The sequence below is a fragment of the Hypanus sabinus genome, chromosome 2, assembly GCF_030144855.1.
Source record: "Hypanus sabinus isolate sHypSab1 chromosome 2, sHypSab1.hap1, whole genome shotgun sequence".
NCBI classification, from domain to species: domain Eukaryota; kingdom Metazoa; phylum Chordata; class Chondrichthyes; order Myliobatiformes; family Dasyatidae; genus Hypanus; species Hypanus sabinus.
The window spans coordinates 62793449-62809395 of record NC_082707.1 but is presented as its reverse complement, the minus strand read 5'-3'; the positions used below and the strand labels follow the sequence as shown (position 1 = coordinate 62809395).

At 41.8% G+C, this 15947-nt stretch overlaps 1 protein-coding gene across 1 annotated transcript in view; it reads right to left on the bottom strand.

The window, feature by feature from the left end:
- trim59 (tripartite motif containing 59) overlaps positions 1 to 9728 on the bottom strand; it is a 39047-nt gene extending 29319 nt beyond the window's left edge. The window contains exon 1 of the mRNA XM_059989263.1: positions 9688 to 9728. The gene's annotated coding sequence lies outside the window, so the exon portion shown is untranslated. The remainder of the gene's footprint in view (positions 1 to 9687) is intronic.
- Between the last annotated feature and the right edge of the window lie 6219 nt (positions 9729 to 15947).

Sequence of the window (15947 nt, the reverse complement as noted above, 5' to 3'; positions counted from 1 at the left end):
GGTGCATTCCATCTGGTCCAGGAAATTGATCTACCCTTACACTATTCAGCTTCCTCAGCACTTTCTCTGTCGTAATTGTGACTGCACACCCTTCTCTTCCTTGACACCTTTGAGTGTCTGGTATACTGCTGATGTATTCCTCAGTGAAGACTGATGCAAAATACTCGTTCAGTTCCTCCGGCATCTCCTTATCTCCCATTACAGTTTCTCCAGCATCATTTTCTATCAGTCCCATATCTACTCTCACCTGTCTTTTACTCTTTATATACTTGAAAAAGCTTTTAGTATCCTCTTTGATATTATTTGCCAGCTTCCTTTCATAGTTCATCTTTTCCCTCTTAATGACCTTCTGAGTTTCCTTTTGTAAGCTTTTAAAAACTTCCCAATCCTCTGTCTTCCCACTAATTTTTGCGTCCTTATATGCCCTCTCCTTTGCTTTTACTTCTCTTGTCAGCCACGGTTGCATCCTTTTTCCATTCAAAAATTTCTTCTTTTTTGGAATATATCTGTCTTGCACCTTCCTCACTTCCTGCATAAACTCCAGCCACTGCTGCTCTGCCGTCCTTCCTGCTAGTGTCCCTTTCCGGTCAACTTTTGCCAGTTCCTCGCTCATGCCACTGTAATTTCCTTTACTCCACTGAAATACCGACACATCGGATTTCGGCTTCTCTTTCTCAAATTTCACAGTGAATTCAATCATGTTATGATCACTGTCTCCTAAGGGTTTGTTCACCTCAATCTCTCTAATCACCTCTGGTTCATTACACAATACCCAATCCAGTACAGCCAATCCCTTAGTGGGCACAACAACAAGCTGTTCTAAAAAGCCATCTCATAGACATTCTACAAATTCTCTCGAGATCCAGTGCCGACCTGATTTTTCCAATCCACTCACATGTTAAAATCCCCCACAATTATCATAACACTGCCCTTCCGGCAAACCTTTTCTATTTCCTGTTGTAATTTGTAATCCACAATACTGCAGCTGTTAGGAGGCCTGTATATAACTGCCATCAGGGTCCTTTTACCCCTTGCAATTTCTTAGCACAACCCACAAAGGTTCTGCACCTTCCAATCCTATGTCACCTCTTCCTAATGATTTAAAATCATTTCCTACCAATGAAGCCACGCCACCGCCTCTGCCTACCTGCCTATCCTTCCAATATACTGTGTGTCCTTAGACGTTCAGCTCACAGAGACATGCATCCTTTATTCCAATACACTGTGTATCCTTGGACGTTCAGCTCACAGAGACATGCATCTTTATTCCAATACACTGTGTATCCTTGGACGTTCAGCTCACAGAGACATGCATCCTTTATTCCAATACACTGTGTATCCTTGGACGTTCAGCTCACAGAGACATGCATCTTTATTCCAATACACTGTGTGTCCTTGGACATTCAGCTCACAGAGACATGCATCCTTTATTCCAATACACTGTGTCCTTGGACGTTCAGCTCACAGAGACATGCATCTTTATTCCAATACACTGTGTGTCCTTGGACGTTCAGCTCACAGAGACAGGCATCCTTTATTCCAATACACTGTGTGTCCTTGGACGTTCAGCTCACAGAGACATGCATCCTTTATTCCAATACACTGTGTGTCCTTGGACGTTCAGCTCACAGAGACATGCATCCTTTATTCCAATACACTGTGTGTCCTTGGACGTTCAGCTCACAGAGACATGCATCCTTTATTCCAATACACTGTGTGTCCTTGGACGTTCAGCTCACAGAGACATGCATCCTTTATTCCAATACACTGTGTGTCCTTGGACGTTCAGCTCACAGAGACATGCATCTTTATTCCAATACACTGTGTGTCCTTGGACGTTCAGCTCACAGAGACATGCATCCTTTATTCCAATACACTGTGTGTCCTTGGACGTTCAGCTCACAGAGACATGCATCCTTTATTCCAATATACTGTGTGTCCTTGGACGTTCAGCTCACAGAGACATGCATCCTTTAGCCATGTCTCAGTGATGGCCACATACCTGCCAATCTATAGCTGTATGATAAGATCATCCACCTTATTCCTTATGCTGCATGCATTTAAGTATAGCACCTTAAGTCCAGTATTTGGTACTTTTTGCTTTGATTGCACTGCAACTCACCCCAATGGCTGCAAATTTGCTCCATCACCTGCCTGTCCTTCCTGACATCCTTAGTGCTCACTACCTTAGATTTATTTCTGTTTTCCCCCTCCGCTGCTCTATCATTCCAGTTCCCATCCACCTGCCAAATTAGTTTAAACCCTCCCTAACAGCTCTATTAATCCTTCCCGTCAGGATATTGATCCCCTTCAGGTTCATGTGTAACCTGTCCTTTCTGAACAGGTCATACTTCCCCCAGAAGAGATCCCAATGATCCGAGAATCTGAAGCCCTGCCCCCTGCACCAGTCTCTCAGCCACGCATCCATCTGCCTGATCCTTCCATTCTTGCCCTCGCTAGCACGTGGCACAGGTAGCAATCCTGAGATTACTACCCTGGAGATCCTGCTTCTCAGCTTCCTTCCTAACTCCCAGAAATCTTTCTTCAGGACCTCCTCCCTTTTCCTATCTATGTCATTGGTACCAACATGTACCAAGACAGCTGGCTGCTCGCCCTCTCCCTTCAGAATATTCTGCACCCAATCCAAGACATCCTGTATCCTGGCACCTGGGAGGCAACACACCATGTGGGTATCTCTATCAGGCTGACAGAATCTCCTGTCTGTTCCGTAGACTATGGAATCCCCTACGACTATCGCATTCCTCTTCTCCCTCCTCCCCTCCTGCACAACAGCGCCAGGCTCAGTGCCAGAGACCCAGTTACCGTGGCCGTCCAATGTCTGGTCATCCCCCTCAAAAGCATCCAAAACGATATACTTGCTGAGGGGGGCAGCCACAGGAGTGCTCTCCACTATCCGGGCATTTCCCTTCCCTCTCCTGACAGGCACCCAGTTTTCTGACCCCTGTAGCCTAGGGATGACTACCTCCCTGTAGCATCTCTTCACTTTCCCTAATAAGCAGTAGGTCATCAAGCTGCAGCTCCAGTTCCCTAATACGGTCTCTGAGGAGCTGCATCTCGGTGCACCTGGCGCAGATGTGGCCATCAGGGAGGCTGGAGGTCTCCCAGGATTCCCACATCTGACACCCTAACCCTGCAGACATGCTACCTAATTCTACAGGAATGAAACAAGGAAAAATAAGTCAACCCACCCACTTACCTCACCAAACACACTAACTTTTTAAACCGTTAGCTCGTACTTTTAGCTGTTTGAGCCCTGCTGTTCCTCCGTCTGTCGGGGCCAATTTGCCAAGGGGAAAAAAAGACCTACTTCTAAGTTGATTAGCTTAATTAAAAGAGCTGACCAGCCTTACCTGACTGGGAGCAAGCTCGTCCTCAGACTGTTCGCTGAAGCCTCTCTACTCTGTCTCCCATTATTCCGTTGCCCACTCTGTTAATCTGCTCACTTTTTAAGCTCTCCCACCGTCTCAGAGGCCGACCTTCATGCGCTTGCACAGTGGTGCCCTGTTCAAACTGCCGAAGAAATTACCTTCCCCTTCTCAATCTGCTCACTTTTTAAACTCTCCCGCCGTCTCAGAGGCCGACCTTTATGCGCTTGCACAGTCGTGCCCCATTCAAACTGCCGAAGAAATTAAGTTAGATAAGTCACCAGGACTGGATGAGATATACCCCAGGCTACTGTGGGAAGTGACAGAGGAGATTGCTGGGCCTCTTACAATGATCTTTGCATTATCAATAGGGGCAGGAGAAGTACCGGAGGATTAGAGGGTTGCAAATGTTGTTCCCTTATTCAAGAAAGGGCGTAGAAATAACCTAGAAAATTATAAACCAGTGAGCGACTTCAGTGGTGGGCAAGCTGTTGGAGAAAATCCTGAGAGGCAGGATTTATGAGCATTTGGAGAGACAGAATCTGATTAGGAATAGTCAGCATGGCTTTGTCAAGGGCAGTTCGTGCCTTACGAGCCTGACTGAATTTTTTGAGGATGTAACTAAACACGTTGATGAAGGAAGAGCAGTAGATGTAGTGTATTTGGATTTCAGTAAGGCATTTGATAAGGTACCCCAGGCAAGGCTCCATCAGAAAATAAAGAGGCATAGGTTCCAAGGAGCCCTTGTTTTGTGTATCTAGAATTGGTTTGCCCACAGAAGGCAAAGGGTGGGTGTAGATGGTTTGTATTTTGCATGGAGGTCAGTGACCAGTGGTGATCTATTATGGGACCCCTCCTCTTTATGATTTTTATAAATGACCTGGATGAAGAAGTAGAAGGGTGGGTTAGTAAATGACACAAAGGTTGGGGGTGTTGTGGATAGTGTGGAGGGCTATCAGAGATTACAGCCGGACATTGAAAGGATGCAGAACTGGGCTGAGAAGTGGCAGATGGATTTCAACCCAGATAAGTGCAAAGTGGTACATTTCAGCAGGTCAAATCAGAAGACAGAATATAATATAAGTGGTAAAACTGTTGGCAGTGTGGAGGATCTGAGAGATCTTGGGGTCCATGTCAATAGGACACTCAAAGCTGCTGCACAGGTTGACAGTGTTGTTAAGAAGGTGTCTGGTGTGTTAGTATTCATCAACTGTGGGATTGAGTTCAAGAGCCATGAGGTTACGTTCCAGCCATATAAGTCCCTGGTCAGACCCCACTTGCAGAACTGTGTTCAGTTCTGGTCACCTCACTACGGGAAGGATGTGAATACTATAGAAAGAGTGCAGAGGAGATTTACAAGGATGTTGCCTGTAGTGGAGGGCACACCTTATGAGAATAGGTTGAGTGAACTTGGCCTTTTCTTCGTGAGAGATGGAGGATGAGAGGTGACCCAATAGAGGCATATAAGATGATGAGGGATATTGATTGTGTGGATCTTTTTAAATGACCTGGATGAAAAGTAGAAGAGTGGGTCAGTAAGGCTTTTTCCCAGGGCTGAAATGGCTAGCACGAGGGGGCATAGTTTTAAGATGCTTGGAAATTGATATTGAGGGAATGTCAGGGGCAAGTTTTTCACAGAGAGAGTGCTGAGTGCGTGGAATGCATGGCCAGTGGTGATGGTGGAAACAGATATAACAGGGACTTTTAAGAGACTCTTAGATAGGTACATGGAGTTTAGAAAAATAGAGGGCTATGCGTTAGGGAAATTCTAGGGAGTTTCTACAGTAGTTTACATGGTCAGTACAACATTATGGGCCAAAGGGCCTGTAATGTGCTGTAGATTTCTATGTTCGCAACAAATGTATACAGCTTAATTAAACAAAGTGTCTGTAAATAACTGTCTGTTATCAACTTGTTAAACAATATACAGCTGTTTCCCTTTCATATTCAGATTTTCACTCTTAAAAATACTGATTTAGATATTACTACATTTTTAGCTGCATTAATCACTTGGATCAATGTAAGACAAAACTGCATTAAGTTTTAATAACTTGGTATTTTTAATAACAGACTAATTGATTAAAGTGCTTTGAACCTATTTAAACTTCTCAACCCATAATCAATCTTCCTTGTTCATGGGATCAAGACATATTCTATTCCTGCCTCCTCAAGTTAGCTCCTCCCTGAACCACGAAAATATAAACTGAATTTACTGATGCAGTAGGTGTCACCCATTGTACATTTGATACCGCTCTTTCTTCCTCTCTTAGTTGTTTTAGTCACGTAGAGAAGAACTGAAGCAGCTTACAGATTGGAATAAGATTGAGATGGGTGTCACCAAGGTACAAGTCCACTTCTGCAATCTGAGCACCTAAATGTACAAGAGCATACAACGTGGAACTAAGAGAAGGCAGGACTGTAAGAGTTGCTGTGTTTTGAATGAAATGTTCTTGTTCTTTTGACAACATCTTTACCTCACTCAACAATATTAAATAAGAACTGATCATCTGGTTTATTACATTTGTTGGAGCTTGTGTACAGACAGGCTGCTATGTTTTAACATTACAGGTTACTACTCTTCAAAAAGTGCATCATTAGCTGTAAAGTACGACATAGTGAGAGGGACATGGAAGGTGCTTTATAATGTTATAAGTAAATCATGATGTTAAATAAGCTAATAAATTTGAGAACAATTTGCACAACATTTTTTCAGCCTATACTGAAACACTAAAGAAATTATCCCATGGGCCCAGATTGCAGCTGGTACGTACATATGGACAGGAACATCTTAGAAACATCACTTGTCAACGTTTTTGATTTTCACTGTTTCAATGGGCACAACTGTTTCAAGATTAGCAGAAATATAAGGTTTTCCTGTTTCAGTATAAAAACAAAATTAACCTTTTAAGTAATAATCCATTGCATTGGTTAGTGGACAAAAGTGGGCTAAAAATCCATTAGTGGCCTGCAAGTAGCTTGACAAAAATCCCTGTCTACTTACAAAATCAGATAGCTTTTTGAGAAGAATGCAATATAAAACAACCTTTAGTGAAAAGGATCTATTTTATAATATTAGCCATTTTAACACAAAGGGCTTACACCCAGATTTAACAACAATTCACGTGTCTGTTGCAAAAACCTGTTGCAACTACTGGGAAACTGCTTACAATGAAAATATTTCTACAATTTTATAAGATGACCAGAGGATAAACTGTATGTGCACTGCAAACATTTTCAAGATGGAATGAACAAAGAAATGGCTGGAAGAACTCAGTGCGTCAGACAGCATCCGAGCCAATTAATGGACAGTAAATATTTCAGGTTAAGAACCTTTATTTGGACTGCTAGTCCAGTTGAAGATTCTTAACCTAAAACTTCAACTGTCTGTTTCCCTTCACCGATGCTCCCTGACCGACTGATTTTTTCTCTGGATTCTTACATCTGCAGTCTTGTATTACAATTTGCAAAAGTAAACTTATTTAATACCCAAAGTATTAATCTCTCACACAATAACTCAAGCACCCTATGAATCTGGCTAGGCTTTTAGAAAAAAACTAGCAAAACATGAATGACCAAGACTGTCATTATCTAACTTCTATCTTTCAGCATTCAGTCTGTGTGAATCATAAATACCATCATAGACAAATTATACTTGACACTTTTCTTCTATCCAGCTTATGTAAAATCAATGGACTTGCCAAACTGTTGTTCTTCCTAATTCAGAGGCACCTCCAGTTTTATTGAGAAACCTACAATCACATTAGGTTTGAAAAAGAGATAATGAGATCAATATAACTCCTAGCTTATTCCAATCCACTGTCTCTTACTGCATCACTTGGGGAACTTAATGACTTTGCTGCTGTTGAAAAACAATGTGCTACTTCAAGCAGTAGCTCATGCATTTTCCAAGTCACTATTTTTCTGATATGTAAGATTACTTTTACAAGTACAGAAAAAAAAGGGGAATGAAAAACCCATAGTCTACTATGACTCACAAAATGGCATTACAGTCAGAAAATGTGTCCAGAAAAGATGATCAGTACATAATTTTTAGTTTCACAAAGTGAGATTTGATTTGGTTTCACGAGTTTCAGAACTGAAGCTGAGAAATGGAGATTAATTGCAAGTTCACATACGGATAATAAATAATTGTTCCTTTCTCTTAAGAAGCTATTTGTTGTCCACCTGACTATGACAGCACTATGATATAATTTTGTAGAAATATGCCTTTATGCAAATAGAAAGGATCTGCATGTAAACATCAGAGGTGTTCAAAAGCCCTTCAGTTTAAGTGTTGCCACATCAAAGTAGAGTGCACATTGTACCTGAGTTAGGAGGAGATGGGAACGTTTGAACAGTTTGCTCAGAGAAAATAGACTTTTATAAAAGAAAAACATAAACACCAATAAAAACACAAAATGCTGGCAGAACTCAGCAGGCCAAACAGCATCTACGGGAGGAGGTAGTGATGACATTTCGGGCCGAAACCCTTCATCAGCAGGATTTCTTGGCCTGCTGAGTTCTGCCAGCATTTTGTGTTTTTATTTATTTCCAGCATCTGCAGATTCACTCGTGTTGCACATAAACACCAGTGGTTTTAAATCCAATAACCTTGGTCAATGTTTTCTCTCAGTCAAGATTTCATCCCTTATTCATAATTATGTATTTCAAAGATGTCATTGGATCATTTTATTTTACAGACTCTTCCAGACCAATCAGCCCATGTCGCCCAATTGTATCCATGTGACCAATTAACCTACTAACCCATACATTTTTGAAATGTGGGAGGAAACCGGAGCACGTGGAGGAAATCCAAGCAGCCACGGGGAGAACGTACAAGCTTCATACAAGCAGCAGCGGGAACTGAACCCCGGCCGCTGGTGCTGCAATATAGCATTACAGTCACTGCTACCCATATGCACTATTTTGTTTTCCCCATGAAAAGTGAGTTTTCCATGAGCAGCTCATTTGAAGAAAAAGCATTTCAGGATGCATGTTGTATTTTCTCTGACATTAAATGTACCTTTGAAACATAGATTGAAGCTTTTAGTAATAGAAAAAAAAAGCATTCAAGTTATCATTTTTCTATAACAATTTTTGACATAGTTTTTTAGACCCTTACTTAGGTCAAACTTAATTAGGTTAGGTAACTGACCACACAAATCCTATAGTTAATTCAAAATTTGCAACTGTCTTATATATATATATATATATTTATTTATTTATACAAATAATTCCGCATGTTACATTGTTCCCGGTCAGGAATTCCTTGGTTCTGCATTGTTATAGTTTCATTCCATTAATTCTAACCTATCTGATTAGCCTGCATCCACTTTGCATTGGCTCTGCCCGATGTTACAGGTAGCACCTCTACATTGCACAGGACTGGACATCATATCAGAAAGACTCGCCTCCGGTCATTTCACCACCAAATTGATTCACAACCGTATTTAACGATTATTTAGTAATTCCCGTCATTATACCAAACTATATTTCTGAGCATGTCAGAAATAAACAAAAAATCAAAACGTACCGGAAAAGGCTACAGATGGTGGAAATCTGAAAAGACAGAAAATAATGGAAGAATCTTAACGAATGTCTTGGACCTGAAACGTTAACTGTCTTTTCAAAACTGTAGCAGTATCGTAAGTGCAGATTTACTTCTACTGCAGATCTTCTTCTTTGAAGATTTACTTAAAAGTTGACAAATTTCACGACGCATACCGGTGATAATAAACCTGATTCTGTTGCTCATAAAACCTTTGAAAACAATGGACAATGAAGCAAGGTTTAATCACAAACAGGAGAAAATCTGCAGATGCTGGAAATCCGAGCAACACACACAAAATGCCGAAGGGTTTCGGCCCGAAACGTCGACTGTACTCATTTCCATAGATGCTGCCTGGCCTTTTGATATCCTTCAGCATTTTGTGTGTGTTGCAGGGTTTTACCAGTAGCCTTTACTTTGTCCATGAGGAAAAACTGGCTATAGTAGTAGTTTATAAAATGCAAAGTTGGGATTTTCTTCAACGTAAACATCTCTCTCACCTTTAGAATGCAAGATAGTAATTTTTCAATAGTTTCTGTATGCGAAAGAATGTAAAAAGTCATGCGATTTATTTCCAACATGTTTTTGGAGTGGACATTGTCCCGAGTTCACCTCACCAAAACGTTTGCCAACGCGTTAACCGACAAATGGTACGCTCGGAATTCGAGAAACGATTGACCGGGTGTAAAAATGAGCAATGGATCAGAGATAGTCGAAAACCAGATTAAAGAGAAACGAACATAGCACACTCACCATACAGAAGAAAGCACGGCGCCCTCGGGAACTCTTCTACAGGCGCCAAGGAATCTGAATAAAACAACCCCGACACAATTTATTTGGCAATTGCGCATGCCTGGAACAGCCGCTTTCAAAACCAGCGAATGGCCAAGGCTGCTGCAAAGATTTGAATCTCAAAATCACCGAAAGGTGGCCAGCGAATACAGCTGGACAGCGCGGCAGAGTCGAGTTTTGACCACACCCCACCCTCCTCCACGGATTTGCGATGCGGTACGTAGGTTGTGACTCCCATGCACAGTTACATTTCATCAGCTCGGAATCAATAGTTTAAAGGGATTCACGCACCCACGATCCAGTACCGTTCTCCTCTTCCATTGTCTTAACACAGAGGTGAAAATAAAAGTTACTTTTTATCTCGCTAGTTCTCAGAACATATTTTCCAATTGTTTTTTCTCCATCTATACAGTTGAGACAACTGTAAGAAACTAGGATTTGTAGGAAAGAGTACGTAACGAACGTAGGAAAGAATCATAAACACAACAAATTCTGCAGATGTTGGAAATCCAAAGCAACATATAGCCGACACTTCTTTAGGACTGGAAAGGAAGGGAAAGATATTAGAATAAAAAGATGTGGTGATGGTGTGGAGGGGTGGAAGGTGAAGGGTGAAGACAAGTGGTTGGGAAAAGTAAGGGGCTGGAGAGGAAGAAATCTGATAGAGGAGAGTGGACTATGGGAGAAAGGTAAGGAGCGGGGGACCGGGGGGGTGGGAGTGATAGGCAGGTGAGAAGAGGTAAGAGGCATGAGCGGGGAATAGAATAAGTGGGGGGGGGAGTTTTTTTAAACTAGAGGAAAAAATCAATGTTCATGCCATCAGGTTGGCGGCTACCCAGACAGAATAGAAGATGTTGCTCCTCCAACCTGAGGGTGGCCTCATCGATGCACAAGGGAATGCTGTGGACCGACATATCGGACCGGGAGACGGAATTAAAATGTTTGGCCACTGTGAAGTTTCCCTTTTGGCGGTGCTCGACGAAGCAATCTCCCAATTTACGACGGATTTCACCAATGAAACGCCGGTTGTAGCATTCTGGCCTCTTGCAGGGTTAAGTGCAGGGTAGGGCGGAGGGACAAGAGAATGATGGCTGGAGCAATCCCTGCGGAAAGTGGAGATGGTGGGGGGGGGGGGGGGTGGGGATTGTGTTTGGTGGTAGGATCCCTTTGGAATTGGCGGAAGTTGCGAAGAATGACAAAGCCATTATTCCTAATCACATTATGCCTCTCCAAAGGTTCATAAATCCTGCCTCTCAGGATCTTCTCCATCAACTTACCGACCACTGATGTAAGAGTCACTAGCCTATAATTTTCTGGGCTATCTCTACTCCTTTTCTTGAATAAGGGAACAACATCCGCGACTCTCCAGTCCTCTGGAACCTCTCCCGTCTCCACTGATTATGCAAAGATCATCGCTAGAGGCTCAACAATCTCTTCCCTCGCCTCCCACAGTAGCCTGGGGTGTATCTCGTCCGGTCCCACTGACTTATCCAACGTGATGCTTTCCAAAAACTCCAGCACATCCTCTTCCTTAATAACTACATGCTCAAGCTTTTCAGTCCACTGTAAGTCATCCCTACAAACGCCAAGATCTTTTCCGTAGTGAATACTGAAGCAAGGTATTCATTAAGTACCTCTGCTATCTCCTTCAGTTCCATACACACTTGATAGGTGCTATTCTCTCACGTCTCATCTTCACATACTTATAGTATGCCTTGGGGTTTTCCTTAATCCTGTCAGCCAAGGCCTTTTCATGGCCTCTTCTGACTCTCCTAATTTCATTCTTAAACTCTTTACTGCTAGCCTTATAATCTTCTAGATCTCTATCAGTGCCTAGATTTTTCAACCTTTTGTAAGCTCTTCTTTTCTTCTTAACTAGATTAACAACAGCCTTTGTGTACACCACAGTTCCTGTACCCTACCATCCTTTCCCTATCTCATTGGAATGTACCTATGCAGAACTCCACATAAATATCCGCTGAACATTTGCCACATTTCTTCCATGTTTCCCTGAAAACATCTGTTTCCAATTTATGCTTCCAAGTTCCTGCCTGACAGCATCATATTTCCCCTTACTCCAATTAATCACTTTCCTAACTTGTCAGTTCTTATCCCACTCCAAAGCTATGGTAAAGGAGATAGAATTGTGATCATGATTTCCAAAATGCTCTTCCACTAAGGATCTGACATCTGACCAGGTTCATTTCCCAATACCATATCAAGTAGAGCCTCTCCTGTTGTAGGCTTATCTACATACTGTGTCAAGAAACCTTCCTGAACACACCTAACAAACTTCTCCCCATCACACACATCATAGCTCCAAGTACTGATCCACGCTCTAAGCTCATCCGCTTTGTTGATAATACTCCTTGCATTAAAATAGATACATCTCAAACCACTGGTCTGAGCGCGTCCCTTCTGTATCACCTGCCTATCCTCTTTCTCGCACTGTCTCCAGGTTTTCTCTATTTATGAGCCAACTGCCTCTTCCTCTGTCTCTTCAGTTCGGTTCCCACTCTCCAGCAATTCTGGTTTAAACTCTCATCAACCTTGGCAAACCTCCTCGCCAGGATATTGGTCCTCCTGGGATTCAAGAGTGGCGATATTTGTAAGGACGTAGCTTGAAAGCATGAATATATAAATTAGGAAGACATTCACCCCCTTAAATTAGCAAGTTCATAACTAATCTGATTTTGCACTTTTCATTTAGTCTAAGTAACCTTGTCTCTAAGTCCTAAGTTTCAAGTCTCTAGCTGCCGTAAAATTCAAAGTAAACTCTCCAGACACATACAGATGCCTCTGCATCTCAGAATTCTGCAATATCTCTCACACACACACATTACATATATATAAAACATATCGCCACATTGAAAGAATCTACATGAGACAGCATCTATCATCAAAGATACCACCTGAGCACGCATGCTTCTCTCTGATAACGTCGGACAAAAGGTGCAGATGCCATTAACTCCTCAGCAACAGATTTTCTACACTACGAGTACTATGATCAGTTTGCACAATGGATTTTGCTTTTTTGATCTAATTGCGTTTTCTTGTTAAAAAAATGTTTTTTTTCTTATAGATGTTGCGTATATGTCTGTAATGTTGCTGTAAGTCAGTTATTAATTGCACCTGTGTCTATAACAAACATGACATTGAACACTGTGCACCACTTTTTGCATTAACCCTAGCTCCATCTACATTTAGATATTTTTGGACCATTGACTTTGGACTTTTGGACCCTTTTTTCACTCTAACATTTAGAGACTGGTCATGGCACACATTAACTCCAACCTCCTAGATCACCTCGAAACACTGCAATTCGCCTACCGATGAAACAGGTCTATGGTAGACACCAAGTCCCTGGCCCTAATCTCTAGCGCATCTCGACAGTAAAAAAAGCCGACTTTGGACCATGGATGATTATTGACAGATCCACCGTAAATACCATACTGTAATGCCAAGCACTGTCATCTCTAAAGTCCTAGACATGGGACTCAACACCTCCCTTTGTCTTCCAGCCAGAAAGACTACAATCAGTAAGGTTAGATGTCGTCACGATTATCCTCAATACTAGTGCCCTATAAGGCTGCATCCACAGCTCCCTTCTAACATTCACGATTGCGTAGCCAGATTCTGCTCTAACTCCGTCTGCACAAGATTGTAGATGATATCACAGTAGTGTGCTGTATCTGAAATAATGACGAATCTACATAAAGAGAGGAGATAGCGAGCTTAGTGACCCGGTGACATAACAACAGCCTTTCCCTCGATGTCAGCAAAAGAGCTCGACATTTGATTTCAGGAAAGAGGGCTGCTCATAATGCCCTTTTTATATCAACAGTTCTGAATTCCGGAGCCTCAAATTCCCACAAGTGAAAATCACCTGTCTTGATCCAACTATGTAAGCTCGTCAGCGTTTCTACTTCCTCGGGAGGCTAAAGAAATTTGACATGTCCCGTATTACCCTCAACTGTGCAGATGCATCACTGTATGGAAACCATTCTTAGACCGCAAGATACTGCAGAATTGTGGACACAGCTCCTCACATCACGGAAACTAGCCTGCTCTCCAGGGACTGTCTATACTTATTACTGCCTTGGTAAAGCAGCCAACACTATGAAAGACGCCACTCACCCCAGATATTCTCAATTTTCCTTCCCCTATCAGACGAAAGTCTAAAAGCGCGTACCACCAGGCTTAACAGCTTTAATCCAACTGTTGAAAGGCCCTTCAACTTGACCATCTACCTCACGTCCCTGCATCTTGTCTACCTGGATTATGTTGTTTTACCCTGTACTACTTTACTGTATTTTTGTAATGAACTATATACCTTTTATCCCATACTGTAACTTTTTCCTAGGCATGTAACATGTGACAATAAAGTCGATTTGCTTTCACATACCATACAAGTAATGTACACGCCCATGCCTCACAAGCCCTATGCTCAGTTCCTGATTGCTTCATTGACGGAAAGATGTGGAAGCTTTAAAAAAAAGTGTGCTTATGTTAACAAAAGAAAACTGAGAAGTGGCTTGATAGCTGCATACAAAACTGTAAGAGGCACAGACCGAATGAATAGGACAGCTCAATGAGGCACAACTTAGTTAGGTGGCGGGTGCATGGAACGATCTGCCGGGATGATGGTAGAGACAGATACATCAGTGGCATTTAACTACTTCCTAGGCAGACGGATGATAGAAAGAGGGCGATGTGGGAGAGAAGGGCCAGATTGCTGCAATGTCCAATTGTTATCCAGTCTTATAGGTCATCAAATCCTCAATGTGCATAGTTGATTAATGAATGCAAATAACTTCATAGTGAAAGAAAATACAAAGGCCAGCCACTGCTGAGTAGCTGGTAAGATCATATGTGATAACTGATAATAATTGAGTAGCCTGTGGAAAAAATGGTATAGGACACATATTGAAAATTCAAGGCATGTTCCCATAGTGTTCATGTTATACTTTGTTATCCCATTTGCCAGAAATCCTTCATTCTCTTTTAATGCATACCATGTACAAAACTACCCATCAAGAAATTAATACCTCATACAAAATACAGCAATCAAGAGCTGGTGGAATGCAGCAGGACAAGCAGCATTTATGGGGAGAAGCGCTGTCGACATTTTGGGCCGAGACCCTTCGTATGGTTTGGGGCATTGCCACTTTCCAACTACCACTAAGGTTAGGCTCTAGCTGCTGCTTTTGCCATGGCCATCTACATCACAGAAAAACAAATACAGGGCTTAACTCTTCATCTGCATTCTAATACGGTTACTTAGTCCAAGCAAACAATACCAGGAAAAATTACATTGGGTCTCGATATAGGGTCCAAAACGTCAACTGTTCACTTTTTATAGACCCTGTCAGGCCTACTGAGTTCATCCAGCATTTTGTATGTGTTGCCAAGATTACCAGCACTTTGTAATTCTCAGGTGTCCTCTCAAGCCAAAGGGGTAGATGGTGTAGGCTGAAGACAGCTTTATTTTGTGGTCTTTTAAAAACAATAGATTTTTGCATAGACTTAGCTCAGCAGCAACACCAAATGCATTTTTCCAAAATATTTTAAAAATACAATAAATATGGAAATGTGGCTCTGCAACTGTACAACTTCAAGAGGACAGGAATAAATCTAATTAGAGGATTTGCCTCAGCAGTAAACATCTTTCATACCCAAAGCAGAAGCTGAAAAAGATCAGGATCCTATACATGCCACCACCTACAGTATTATCAGAGATTAGAAAAGCTTCAACTTGAAATATTGAACATGAGCAGGGCCTGCAAAGCTTAGCAAGAAAGTTCAATGATTTCATAATCTAAAACCAAAGTCAGCAGAGTTTTTTCATCTGGAAACAGAGAATGAAAACTGGTGCTAGGTAATTAGAGGCACACCTACTCACAATGGACATGGGTGGAGAATGTTAAGTATTTGGACTGGGTCAATTCAGCTAGAACTTTAGATAAATGTACTAAGGATGGCAACAAGAAACCACTCCAGCCATTCTTTCCCAGCAAATACTAAAAGTTAGAATCTTACTTTAGATAGAACACAATGGAAAGAATCAAAATGTATTTTGAAATTGAATGTTTTGCACATTTAATTACGTGACTGGAAGATTGCATGTCTTTGTTGTGATTGATCAACACTGAACGGCTATAAAGTGTTAAAATCGAATATCAGGCCACACAGATTATTTTCAAAGTTTATTTCCTCTAAAA